Raw genomic sequence first — 14,998 nt, 5'->3', positions numbered from 1 at the left:
CACCTTTGATTATACTCCCATGACCAGGAAAGTGTCACAGGTTATCAAAAAGAACTGGCCACTTATAACTAGAGATCCTGCGCTGCAGAAGATCTTCCCTGATCCCCCACGAGTGGTATTCAGAAGGGCCCCCACATTAGGGGATATTTTGACCCGAAGTGAGTACCGCTCCGTAACACCAACTAATTGGTTGACCAATGAACGCCCAAAGGGCAATCACAGATGTGGCAGATGCAAGTATTGCCCGCAAATGGTAGAAGGCACGAACCTTAGATTGGGGGGAACACAGTGGGAGGTGAGAGCCTTCATCACCTGTCAGACCAAGTTTGTCTCCTATGTCTTCTTTTGCCCATGACAGTTTTTCTATGTGGGTAAAACAACTAGGCCCTTGAAGGAGAGGGTGGGGGAACACCTCAAGTCCATTAAGTCCGGGAAGGGGTGTCCACGCCTTATCGAACACATGAGGGAATCCCACGGGGGTAAACCTAAATGTCTGAAATTCGCGGGACTCCTGCACGTTGCCAACTCTAGAAGAGGGGGCAACAGGGATCAGGAGTTAACCAGATGGGAATCGCGGGTAATTTTACGTACGGGGGCGATGGGGCCTGTGGGCCTCAATGACAGGTTGGAGTTATCCTGTTTTCTTGACCCATAAGGTTAAGACTCCACCATCCTCCTAGGGCCAGATGATGGACGAGAGGAAATTCCCCTGCTCTCGACACTCCAGGCACCCCCAATAATAGACGCCACTCTGTGTTTGCTGGTTCCCCTTTTTACTTTCCTAGTGTTCACCATGAGCATGTTTCTTGGTGTACTTTCCCCCGATCAGTCTTCTCTTCTCTCTTTTTCTCTCTTTTTTCTCTTTCCCCTTTAGACGTAAGATCAGTCAGACTGTGCCAGCAGAGCACAGATATATGGGTAGCCCCAGATCCTTGTGTTCCTTTGCCTTGGGAGCACTGGGGGTTTCCCCCCCCCCCTCCCCCCCCCCTCCCCTTTCCTCTCTCTCCTTCTCCTTGTCCTCCCCTTGTCTCCCCTCCCTGATAATGACAGATCCTGAGTGGCAAATAATGCCATTCGGGAGCGCTCCCTCTCAGGAAAAGCGTGCCCCGGACGTAAAAGGTAATACACCATGGACCTAGGGCACGTATGAGTGGGTGCCCCACCAATGGAGATGCAGGGGGGGAGGGCAGGTGCTGATTTTTATGTGGATGGTAATGTGGCCTGCAGGCCAAGAGAATGGAGGAGGCCACGCCCCCGTTCACGGTCCGGTGAGGGGATGGATGGGCGCCTTTGGGGCATGATGTGTGTGTCCCGGTGGCGTCCGTCCCCCCTCCCTGGGCACAGCCATCACACTGGAGCACTGCCCCCACACCCATTGCATCCATATATCCTCAGGGGAGCTTAGTTGCCCCTGGAGATACATTGGGGGCTTCCCTCCTTCTCCTTTTCCTTCTCCCTTTCTCGAGCCCACGGAACTCTGGTCGTGGGCTGTTAACGGGGGGTTCCCCTAGAGATTTGAAGGGTATGGGGTGCATTCCCTGTTTCCAATGGGCTAAGGTGGGGGCTTCCTCTCTCTCCCCCCCACATTCTTGTCTTTCCCCCTCCCATTCTATAATGTCAACACCAAAAGTTAAAGGGTGCTAGCTGGAACGCTCTAATATGTAGCAGAGGGAGGTGGGATTTATTCAAGAAGGGGGTGGAGACCTTATGGTAAATAGAGGCAAGCAAATAGTCCAGGGGATTGTGTCTCCCCAACACGGATTCCCCCCACTAACCTCATAGTGATTTTAATTGGGGTAATAGGGTGTTCTTAACAAGTGTCTAATAAAATGTATTTTAGACAGACAGCAGGTGGAGACCCAGGCATAGCTCAGGCAATTACATTGGCCCAAGCGTGAGCGGGTCTTCTCACAAAGACACAGAAAGCACAAGTGTTTAAGTTTATTAAAGAATGTGTTTGGGCACGAGTAATGAACAATGTTAATTTTAAGCACGGTCACGGAGGTATGTTTAATATATGTATACAGTTTTAATTTCGCCATGTTGCGGCGATCTGAATAATATGCACACATGTGTCTATGTTGACCTAGCAACCACTCACCTAATGCCACGTCACAGGCCGGTCTTCCTCTCTCTAGTCACTCACCCAATCACTATCCAGCGCACAACGGCCAATGGCGAGCGTGATGGGCGGGGCTTCCGAGTATCATCATGGAAGCCCGTACACGCCGCCATTCGCCCGAGGATACCTGCACGTGAACAAGCGCCACACCGGCGCGAAACGGCTGTCGCGCAGTCCTCCCCTCCCCTGGTCACCCTCCCGCACCCGTCCATGGCACAGGTCAGATCAATTTAATGTCAATGTGCATGAAAATGCTGTCACTGGACTTTTGCCTATATACCTGCTGATGTACTGTATGGGAGAATAAATCAAGTGTTTAAAGGAAGCGGTGCACAGATTGCCTGGTGTGTGCTATATACGAATTCCTGTTTCAACAATATCTGTCTGCACGCTTCCACACGTAGGACCCCAGGTACAGCAAGGAACAGGACGGGATTGTGTATTAATCTTCATAGGGTGCAGCAGACCTCACTACCCTCCTTATACTGAGTGCCGGGCAAACCAGCATCTTTTGTGTACTCTCTTTAAAGTTAACCCGTGCTGAAGCTCAGGTCAAAAATGAAATACTGACCTGAGGAAAGGGAAGCATCAGGATCCTGTAGAGGCTTTCCAGGTCCTCCATGCATGTGCATGTGTTGCTCATCACGAGCTCGTGATCATGGGTAACCCTTGATCACAGGCTGTTTTTTCTGATCACGAGGTCAGATTCTGAATTCGTGAGCGCCTCTCGATCATGGATTCAGTTCCAAATGCACACGTGACCGTGGTCCAAATCCGGCTCGTGATCATGGATTTTGCCGTGATCACAGGCCGTGATTATTACCTGAAAACCTGCCGACTTTAGCGGTTAATCGCAAAGCCCCCTTACATGCTAGAAAATCTAAAATGTAAAATTTACAAAGGAAAAAAGTATATATTTAAAAGCGGTAAATAACAGTTAATGTATTTACCGCATTTACATGTATACATTTTTCCTTTGAAACTTGGTGTTGGTGGAAAATTTGGTGTTTAATTCTAGCATGTAAGGGGGATTTGCTATTAACCACTAAAGTCAGCGGGTTTTGGCAGTTTTTTTTATCACAAATACTTTTTTCATTTGAAACTTTAAAATCGATTTACTCAGAAACTAAAAGTTATTTTTTTTATTTTATTTTTTTACGTTGTAGCCACTTCTCACCTTTATACTCCATGCAATTTTGGTGTTTGTAGCATGTATGGGGGCTTTGCTATTAACATTAAAGTCGAATCACGGATTCTATATGCAATCATGGCTAAAATCCGAGTCGAATTCGGAGTTCCGTTTCAAATCTGGATCACAGAGTATCCGGATTTCTATACTGCCTTGGCCGGATTTACTCGAATTCATGATCGGGGGTATCCGAGCAACACTAGCAGCTACGGCTTACTGCACAGGCATGGGCAAACTCACACAGGTGCTGTATGGCCATGCTCCTCTTCAAGAGTGGCTGTACTGTGCCCTGAGCAACTCTAGCTTACTGCAGGTGCAGTACGATCATGCTAGATCTTGAAGAGGAGAGCATCCCCAATCAGGAGGGGGTCCATGATCGCCGGCAACATGGAACTGGAGGACACTGTTGGAAGCCTCTATAGAACCCAGAGGCTTCCCTCTTCTTAGGTAAGCATTTATTTTTGGTGACTCGAGCATTGGCTCGGGTGCACTTTAACAGCTGGTTCAGACGGCCTCAGATGGCTGATTTACAGTAGCTGATATTAAACACTTTCTTACTACCTAGCAGAAAAGCATTTGGCATTGGTTCATTCAGGGCAAGATGAGGCAATGGGATCTACCACAATGGTTGCACAAACAATGCTGACTGCCTTGACCGTTGTTTAAAATGAGAGTCATTGACCACATTTAAACGCTGTTTTTATTGCCCGCTGAAATTCCCTATTGTACCGCTGTGTGAAGCAGCCCTTTGAAGTAGTATAACGTCTGTTTAGGATCCAAGTGGGAAGGTGACAGAAAAAAAAAATGTATACTCCAACACAGACATTTTCTGAACTCTTCTGATCTTTAGCACTAAAATAAAATCTACCTTTTTTATCTCAGATACTGTATACTCCATTTGGCTTATGCAGTGAGCAAGGGAAACAGAGATGGAAAAAGCCATGAAATTGTCCAGACATTTTAAAATGCAGGTACACAGGGTTACATTTATATCAGGCATGTTATACAAAGTTTGAGCAGCCAGGAGAAAATATAAAGTGTAAATCAGCTGGTTGCCTGATTATAGATAGGAGAACATTACTTGATGGACAGAAAGATGACACCTAAATGATACCTAACTACCGGGCTCAGCTGTGAGGTCTGATTAATAAGATCATCTACATTTGCTCACATTTATGTATTTCCCACCTTTTTAGTGCAGCATCTCTGCATGACCCTGGGAAATTGCTCTCGTAATCAATACTTAGAGAGTATCTTGATCCGGTAATCAGAAATCACTAATGGTATCTTGAGGAAAATGTGAAATATTAATATCCATGCCTGCTAGTGCTCGCTCAATACCAGCATTTACATTCAGTGATTATTCTTCTGTATGCTGAGTGATTCAATACTATCGAACATTCATTTGAATAATTTACATGGACTCAGATGTTGTTAAATTATGTTGTCCTATTTCTTATTTATGATCATGTGTTCTTCTGTCTGTCTATCCATGAACATTTATTTTACACCATTATACATTACTAACATATACCAAGGTAATCTATTTACAGAAAATAAATCTTTTCTATCAGCTTCTGCATCACTGAGCTTACCGTCTAAAGCCCCTACATGACATGCAAACACGTACCACACACAGATATACTAGATTGGATATTTAATAGTTTATCAGTATGGTGTTGGTTGGCATGTGAGGAGAAATATAACTTTTGGAAAGTAATCCACAAGACAAAGGAGAACATACAAATCATTATTACATTGTAGCCGCATGTCGTAGAGACATTGTTTTTTAAGGCAGTGAGTCATCCTGATTTTTCCATAACTTATCTTGAGGCCTGTTTCACACTGGCACGTTGTGTTGGCCTATTTTGCCACCGGCCAACACTACACCAATTAAAAGTCTATGGAGATTTTTATATCTCACGCGGTGCCCTATTCTCTGCAAAAGCAGCAGCGCGTTTTTGGACAATATGCGGCATCCACATTGCGATGCGTATGCGCGGAAGCGTATTTTTTCAATACACCTCCGCACAATTTGATTTTCAGCCACAGGAAGTGATCGCTAGAGAGCTTAACCTTCCTGGTTGGCTTGCAGCCAGAAGGGGATTAGTGTGCATTGCCATGGTAATCCCCGATGCCTATTTTTAGCAGTGCGGTGCAGTGCATTCCTTGCACCATAATGCTCTAATACCGCCGGTTAGCAGTGTGAAAGTGGCCCCATGCAGGGGCGTAGGAATAGGCCCTGCAGCCCCTGCGCCCACGGGGGGGCCCGCCCCCCCCCCCCCCCTGGGGCCCGCTTGGGGCCGTTTTGTGGGTGCTGGAGGGGTGGCAGCATGAGGGGAAAGCCTAGCCCACAGTCGGCGGGGAGAGGGGTAGTTCCCCCCTCTCCCTCACCTCGGGGCTCTCCCCTCTGCGCTCCCCTCCAGCTCGTAAGTGTCTGTGGGGCTGTGGTGGGCAGCGAGCGGCGGGCAGATACATACCTGCTTTCGTGCGTTCCATCGGAGACTTCTCCCTCTAGCGGCTGACGTCACTTCCGGAAGTGACGTCAGCCGCTAGAGGGAGAAGTCTCCGATGGAACGCACGGAAGCAGGTATGTATCTGCCCGCCGCTCGGTGCCCACCACAGCCCCACAGACACTTACGAGCTGGAGGGGAGCGCAGAGGGGAGAGCCCCGAGGTGAGGGAGAGGGGGGAACTACCCCTCTCCCCGCCGACTGTGGGCAAGGCTTTCCCCTCATGCTGCCACCCCTCCAGCACCCACAAAACGGCCGCGAGCGGGCCCCGGGGGGGGGGCCCGCTCAGAAAATCTGCAGGGGGGCCCGGGGGGGCCTAGTTATGCCCCTGGCCCCATGCTAACAATCTAATTAGTGATTATTGCAAATTTGTATTTTTCTTACAATATTTTGGTATGAGGAGTAAAAACATATAGTCTTTTACATGAAGATAAAAATTAGTGGAAGGTTATCCTGTAGACAGATAATACAAATTTATTAAGTAGAATACTCAAAGATCCTAAACCATATCATCCTAAAAGTTAGAGCTGCATTGTATTCAGAAAATCACATAAAAACAGCAGCATCAAGCAAGACTAGCTAGCTGAACACAGGCCTTACCGTGTAAATGTAAAGACAGGTCACAACTAAGGGCTACACAATAGATAGATCCATATGCTTCTGGCTAGACTGCAATTATTAACCCCCCTGGCGGTATGATTATTTCTGGATTTTAGGATCTTTTTACAACTTCTGAGGCCCCAAAATTGGGAAAAAATCATGCTGCCAGAGTCTCTGCAGCAGCCCCTGCTCTGACTCACCTTCCTGGGCTCCAGCGCTGCAATTTACCTCTGGGTGGCGCTGTAGCTCTGCGGTGAGATCAATGATGGCAATCTCGCCTGAGTGATTCAGAGCCTTGGAGGACAGGAAGGAGAATCCCGCTGTGCGCTATACCCTGCATTGAGCTCCCAGCCAGTGCTGCTCGGATACCACTTTTCACTATCTGGAACTAATTCGGATCCGGATACCCCTCTATCCAATCCGGGTCGGATAGCTGGATGAAAAATTTTCCGATCCGAATCCGGGTCAGATATCCGACCCCAGTATCCGACGGATTCTGATATCCGGATGGAAAACCGGAAGTTGCCTTTAAATTGCTTTAAAAACGTTTTTAGGGGTATATGAGGCATGTAGCTTCATTATTTTGTAAAGGGAAACACTAATTGATGATATGGGGACTTAAAATCCCCCAAAAAAGAAAAAAATGGCTGTCAATTAACATCAGGACTAGGTTCCAGGAAGCGGTCGTACTGCCGCAGTTGGGGCCTCCCCACAACTTGGACAGCACAGATACCTCCAAAAATATTACACAGCAATTGTGTTTAGATAGTTCACCATGGCACTTGTAGAGGTACCACGGCTTAGTAAAAAATTAGGAGAGGTTCCAGGAAGCGGTCGTACTGCCGCAGTTGGGGCCTTCCCACAACTCGGACAGCAAAGACACCTCCAAAAAAAATTACACAGCAATTGTGTTTACATAGTTGACCATGGCACTTAGTGTGTTGGTACCACAGCTGTGAATTTTTTTTTTAACCTGGCTTAATCAAGATGGAGTCAGGAGGTTGTGGTGGTAAAGGGTGGTGAAGCAGGCATAGTGATTCCCACTCAGCCACTTAATTTCCCCCTCTTGCCAACAACAGGGGCCAGGAACTCACCAACCACCCAAGCCTGGTTCATTTTTAAAAAAGTCAGTCTGTCCACAGACTGGCTGGACAGACAAGAACACTTCTCAGTGCCCACGCCACCGGCCGCACTGAAGCGCCTTTCTGACATCACGCTGGAAGGCGGGCAGGACAGCACTTCCAGGGCGTACTGCGCCAGCTCGCTCCAGATATCCAGGTGCTTGACCCAGTACTCCAAGGGGTCCACAGTAGTGTCAGTGTCAAGCTCGCTGTAGGACCCCATATAGTCGGCCACCATCCGGGTCAGGTACTGGTTCTGGCTTTGAGAGCCGGATGCTGCTGCAGGCACCTACTCTGTAGGCAGCGGTACTGACGTGGCGTAGAGCGCCTTTGAGGCAGCAGGTTTGTTGGGCGCCTGCTGCTGCTGGATGCAGGCACTTGCTGCTGTGCTGGCTGGACTGTGACAGCAGGGTTGGTGGGAGTCTGGGGGAAGGCTTCCTGCAAGTGCCGAACCAGAATCCGCTGCAAGTCACTCATTTGGCGCACAGGGTCTCCTCCTACAGGCAGGAACTGAGCCAGCTTCCCCTTCAGCCGTGGGTCCAGCATCAGGGTGATCCAGATGTCCTCCCGAGCATGCATCTGCTTCACCCTTCGGTCTTTGCGCAGGCACTGCAGAATGTGCGCTGCCATGGGGAAGAGGGCTGCCATCTCTGCTGACCCATCATCTTCTGGCCTGCTGACAGTGCTGTCCTCCTCCTCTGATTCCGGAGCCTCATCTTGCTCTCTCCACCCCCGCACTACTGCAGCTGCACACCGCTGTGCCCCTCCTCTTCAAGGTCAAGGACCTCCAACTCCTCCAAGTTCTCCAACTCCTCCTCCTGCCGCACAGAGGTGGACTGTGAAGGTTGCTGCTGCTGCTCCTGTTGGATCAAGGCTGCTTTTCTCATTTCCAGCAGAGCATCGAGGGCCTTTTCCAGCATGCACACCATGGTCACCCACTCACACAGCGATGCATGGTCCCGGCTGACCATGTTGGTGGCCTCCAGGAAGGGTGCCAGCACCAAGCACACCAGTTGCATTTTTCCCCAATCAGCACTGAGGATGATGTCCGGGAGGTGGGTGGTGCCGGTCCCGGACAAGTTGACCTCCAAGACAAGTTGACCTCCAAGGTGGTTTTGGCCAGGTAGAGGTTGACAGCCCGCCTCTGTTCAACCAGACGTTCCCACATTGCCAGGGTGGAATTCCAGCGTGTTGGAACGTCTATAATGAGCCGGTGCCGTGGGAGGTTCAGCTCCAGTTGCACGGCTTCCAGGGACGCTGTGGCACGACCCGAGCGGCGAAAATGACCCACGGTTTTCCTTGCCGCTCCCAAAAGATTGTCCATCTCCTGGTAGGTGTGCAGGAATTTCTGCACCACCAGGTTCAGGACGTGGGCCAGACAGGGGATGTGGGTGAGGTTTCCCCGGTGGATGGCGGCAACTAGGTTTGCCCCATTGTCGGCGACCACCTCTCCGACTCTGAGGCCTCTGGGAGTCAGCCAACTCCTCTCCTGCTCTCGGAGCTTGGCCAGGATGTGGTCTGCCGTAAGCTTGTTCTTCCCCAGGGTGACCATCTGCTGCAGCGCTTGGCAGTGGTGGAACTTCATGCTGCTGCTGAGGTGGGGGTGTTTGGTGGCGGATGGAACCGGATCAGAGATGGAACATGCTGCACTTCCCCTGACCCTGCTGCGGGGTGGCACCACCCATTGGGGTGAGATGCTGCTGTCCCCTCCTCACTCCTTTCCATCAAACTGGCCCAGTGCGTGGTGAAAGAGAGGTACCGGCCTGTCCCAAACCAGCTTAACCATGAGTCCATAGTCACATGGACGTGCGCACACCCACTGCATGATCCAGCCCACGCTCCACAAAACAATACAGTGCTGGGATGGCCATGCATGCGAAGTAGTGCCGGCTGGAGATTGGCCAATCCGTCGCTGCGCACTGCAGGAGCGCATGCATCTGGCTCCCCTCCTGCACAAACGAGTACGGGAGGAGCTGGGAGGACATGGCCCGTGTAAGCAAGCTGTTCAGCTGGCGTATGCGACTCTTCCACAAAGCCAATTTTTCTCAGAATGTTTTCTCTAGGGCTGGTGGTGGCCTCACTGGCCTGCTCGTCGTCATCCACCATCAGCTGCATCACAGGCATGGCGTCTTTCTCCTCCAATTTGCGCCGCTGACCCTGCTTGAAAATGTCCGCAACACGCTGCTGTGTCTCTGCAGCGTGACTCCCCCTACCAGCTGGACGGCCAGTGGGTAGCACCGGAATGGAGACTGATGCGGCAGAACTGCTGGAGGCCGCAATGTTGCTCACTCTCCTCTTGGCCTTGCTGCCCCTCCCCTGGCTGCCAGTGCCAGACATAGTACAAGACTGTTGATGATGACGTCACAGATGATGTGTGGGGTACTTGTACTTAATTAGCGGCGGTGGGCTTGGACTGTGAATCAGCACGGAGTGACAGACACACTGACACTACTCAGTCAGCAGCACAGCAGCACTGCAATAATCTGTAGTAGCAGCTAGCACAGTACTACTCTCACTCTCTAACAACTAATAGCACTGCACTAACTACACAATATATATAACACAGTAATACTAACTACCTAACAACTAAGGCTAATAGCAGGCCAGTCAGCAGCATTGAGCCTAGACTGTGTGCACACACAGCAGCACACAGACAAAGACACAAGACCTAACTAGCAGGCGCAGGCAGCTGCTGCAGCTGAAAGACTGACGGACAGACTGACACTAACAAACTATACACAGACTAGCTAACTACAACACCGCAAAACAATAGTGTAGTGAGGGTGTTTAAGTGTAAAAACGCTGGGTTTATCACTCAGATAATGCACTTGCTTCAGCCAAACACACTGGAGTGTCTCTCTCAGTGGCAGTCAAGCAAGGACGAGATTCTCATCATGGCCCCCTCCTTATATACAGGAGGGACTGGCCAAGGTTCCCCTCTGTAATTGGTTGCTTGTGCTTAGGCTGGGAGCACTCTGATTGGCTGAATGACGTCATGGACGTCATCTCCATGGTAACAGTACCCGGATCCGGATATCCGCATGATATCCGCGGATATCCGGGCATGCAACCAACTATCCGCGGTTTGCATTCCGGATTTGGGCCCAGCTATCCGGAACCCGGATCTGGTCAGATAGGCCTAAAAGGTTTGGATATCCGGTTCTACCCGGATATCCGGAATCCTGATGAGCAGCACTGCTCCCAGCGTAGCTCGGGAATACCGCCAGGGAGCTTAAATGCCCACACATTTACTCACCATACACACAAGCTGATGAAAAATCTATGGCAATCATATAGTTGGGGGGCCCTCTTTGTGTCACAATCCAGAACAGGCAGTTGTAATGATCTTCATAAGCATCCACAATAGACCATTATACATCATGTACATAAAGGAAGGCAAACTGATCCATATAACTTAATTATATGTACTGATAATGTGTGATCTCACAAAGTCACAAAGTTTATAGATAGATGAGCGGCCAGGACACTGAGACAAGCATTAGTTTCTCCCAGCTAGGTAACAATGACACCATGCACACCAGCTTCAAAAAGTGCACCACAAGGGAGACTTCAGATGGCAAACCCTACAGCCATGTAGCCAACCCCACATAGACCACAATGACAGAAATGCACGTGGAGGAGTGAGGCGTCAACAAACAGGACTATTGTCCTTGGCTCCGCCCACCTATTTTAGTGTTTTATGTTGAATTAAATAGGAATTACATTAGGGACTTTTATACATTTCATTGCAATGCAAAGTGTATGAAGCAATAAGTCAGTAGGGCTAAGCTTTTTCACTCTTTCTTTGTTGCTGCTTTGGACTGCTTTGGCTTTGAGCAAACTGACTAACTGCACATCGCAGCCTCGGTCACCCTCTCCATTAGTTTGTCTGAGTGCGTGCCCACTGTACTTTTTGTTTTATCTTATCAGTTATACTGAGAAAATGTTGTTCAGTAAGTTCTATTGAAGATAAAACCCTGAAAATCCCCCATGAGGAAATGGACAAATGCTTCAAGATCTGTCAGATTTTTCACTACATTCAAAAATTAAATTTCCAAAAAATTGCATTGCAAAATTGGAATCGCATTGCATTTGCATTTTTCAGTGTAAAGGGGTTTAAGTCTTACTTTATAAGATTGAGTCATTAACCACTTAAAGACCGCTCCATGTCAATAGGCATGGACGGGGCGGCAGCCCCAGGACCACCTAATGCCGATCGGCGTAAGGTCCTGGGGGCAGAGATTGCAGGAGATCACACGCACCAATCCGCACGCATCTCCGCTCTGATGACGGAGCTCCACTCTGCCTTCAGTCTCCCAGTGGTGATCGCCGCTGGGAGTCTGTTAGGCGGCGAAACCGCTGTCATTAATTACTGTACAGTGCTGCGAACTAAGGCAGCACTGTACTGGGGACAGCCGTGTGACACAGGAGAGCAATCCGCTCTCATTGGCTGAAGCCGATGACAGCGGATCGCTGTAATAGGGTGGCTAGGGGAGGGAGGGATAGTGAATTATAAAAATAAAAAACAGTATATTTATTACAAAAATAATAAAATAAATCTTTATAAAAAATAAACGAACACTCCTGGGAGCCATCACAGCTCATCAACAGAAACCTCTGTTGGTGGGGAGAAATCACTTTTGTGCTGAGTTGTGCAGCCCTGCATGCAGCAAGGCCTTAAAGCTGTAGTGGCCTAATTACTAAAAAGTGGCCTGGTCTTTAGGGGGGTTTAAAGAGGAGCTGTTAGGTATAAGGTCTCAGAGAAAATAAACACATATATCAGTAGCTAAATATAGGCTGTACTTACATTACATATGCATTTCACTGTCCACGTTTGGATTTCACAGAATTTTTATATAGTATATGCAGAGAATGATGCTCCTGACAGCTCATGGCAGGTTCCATGTTTGTCTGTCTCCTATGAAGCCAAATGTGTCGTCATGTCCTCCCTGCTTCCTGATCACAGAAAAGCTCGTACTGAATAACACTAGTGTGCAGTGAATATTAATTAGCCAAGTGGCTAGGAACAATAGCTGACTCCTGCAGTGTACTCTGCCGGGAGATTTATCAGTGCTGTGCGCTGGACTGAGTTACATGCTATTGTTACTTGACCCTGTAACTTCTCATTAGCAGCCGAGGGGAGAGCCCCAGAATGCTTTGCAGTATGGTATGCGGCTTGCGTCTTCTTAAGAGCTTGGGAATAACAGCTTTGCTGATAAGCACACATCAAATGTAAGAGAGATTTTTATCTTCAGTAATGCCTTTTTGGCTTCCTTCTAAACTGTTTAACACAGGAGAATAGAGGTTTAAATTAGCTTTTGTAGCCTGACAGTTACTCTTTAACACTGCGGTCCTCAAGTGGTTAATGGGCACATGTAACCCACTAGGATCATTGTATTGCTAGGAATTTATATTGAAAATTGTGCACAAGGTGTGTATTCGACCCCACAAGTGGGGCTTGCACTCTTTTGCAGGTAGGCACTGGTCTGTTTTTAAGTAGCGCTGCTCATTTCCTTGCTATGTAGGAATTTATATTGTTCACTGTGTTGCTCCTAGTACTGTAAACAGGGCCGGATTTGTACTTTTTACCGCCCTAGGCCCACTGTCACCAGCCGCCCCCCTCCAACCATATCAATACACAAATGCAAAACACAACAACCCCCCTCTTATATCCCACCATTTAGCACTGGGTCCCTCTCTGATCGAATAGGTTACTTTATTGTGCAAGCGTGGCTGAGGACAAGTATGTCCACACTGGGAATGTGTAAGCGAGTTTGGTGCATGCCCAGTAGAACTAAGGCACGTAGCTGTTTTCCTCCATGCATTTCATTTTACTGGGCATGTGCGGACCTTATTTGCACATGCCCAGTACAGATACGGTCACGCTTGTGTACTGAAGATACCTATTCGTCCAGAGAGGGATACAGCACTAGAATAGTGGGGTATAGGGAGATATGGCTCTAGAGAATGTCCAGAGGCTCCCCACTACTAAGGGGAGTTTACAGGGAAGATGTCTGCCAGGGTAGGGTAAGAATAAATGGTCTAGCCAGGGCAGGGTCAGTGTCTCCATAGGGGCAAACTGCAAACATCCCCCAGCATGCCCCCCTCTATAGAGACACTTTAGCTTTCAGCATGTCCCCTCCTCTATAGAGGTACCACAACTCCCAGCATGCCCCTACCCCTCCATAAAGGCATTACAGTTCTCATCATATGCCTCCCCTCCACATAGGCACCACAGCTCCCAGCATGCAACTCCCCTTCCAGAGGCACCACAGTTCCTAGCATGCCTCTCCGTCTCCCTATAGTATTGGGTTGTTCCCCGGGCCCCAGAGCTGGCTGACAGGCCTCCTCCAATATGAAAAGTGGTCCGCCGGGGGAGATTAGGGGGTTACACCAGTCAGCCCTAGGGGACAACCCAATACTACATGGAGGAGGAGCATGCTTGGAACTGCAGTACCTCTATTGGGGACGAAGCACAGTGGTGCCTCTATGGAGTGGAGGGTAAAGCATGATGGGAGCAGTGGTACCTCTGGAGAGGAGAAGCATGCTGGGAGCAAGGGTACTTCTACGGGGGGGGGGGGCATGCCGGGAGTAGTGGTGCCTTTATGGAGTGGGGGAATGCATGCTGGAAGCAGTGGTGCCTCTGGAGTGGGGGAGGCATGCTGGGAGCAGTGGTGCCTCTGGAGTGGGGGAGGCATGCTGGGGGCAGTGGTGCCTCTATGGAGTAAGGGGAGCATGCTGGGAGCTGTGGAGTGGGGGGGGGGGAGCATGCTGGGAGCAGTGGTGCCTCTATGGAGTGGGGGGGAAGCATGCTGGGAGGTGTGGTGCCTTTGTGGAGTGTGGGGGGCTTTCTGGGAGCAGTAATGCCTCTATGGAGTGGGGGCATACTGGAATCACTGGTGCCTCTATGGAGTGGGGGGCATGCTGGGAGCAGTGGTGCCTCTATGGAATGGGGGGCATGCTGGGAGCAGTGGGGCCTCTATGGAGTGGGGGGCATGCTGGGAGCAGTGGGGCCTCTGTGGAGTGGGGGGCATGCTGGGAGCAGTGGGGCCTCTGTGGAGTGGGGGGCATGCTGGGAGCAGTGGGGCCTGTGTGGAGTGGGAAAGGGGGGCATGCTGGGAGCAGTGGGGCCTCTGGAGTGGGGGGGACATGCTGGGAGCTGTGGTGCCTCCATGGAGTGGGGGGTGGGCATGCTGGGAGCACTGGTGCCTATGTGGAGTGGGGGGGACATGCTGGGAGCTGTGGTGCCTCTATGGAGTGGGGGGGGGGGGGGCATGATGGGAGCACTGGTGCCTCTGTGGATTGGGGGGGACATGCTGGGAGCACTGGTGCCTCTGTGGGGGGGGGGGGGGGGGGCATGCTGGGAGCAGTGGTGCTTCTTTAGAGGGGTATGGGACAAGCATGCAGCCAGTCACAGCAGCTACTTACAAACAGGAACTCCCAAGCTGGCAGCT

This window comes from Hyperolius riggenbachi, chromosome 1 (assembly GCF_040937935.1).
Source record: "Hyperolius riggenbachi isolate aHypRig1 chromosome 1, aHypRig1.pri, whole genome shotgun sequence".
In the NCBI taxonomy this organism is placed as follows: domain Eukaryota; kingdom Metazoa; phylum Chordata; class Amphibia; order Anura; family Hyperoliidae; genus Hyperolius; species Hyperolius riggenbachi.
This window is presented reverse-complemented; position numbering follows the sequence as displayed.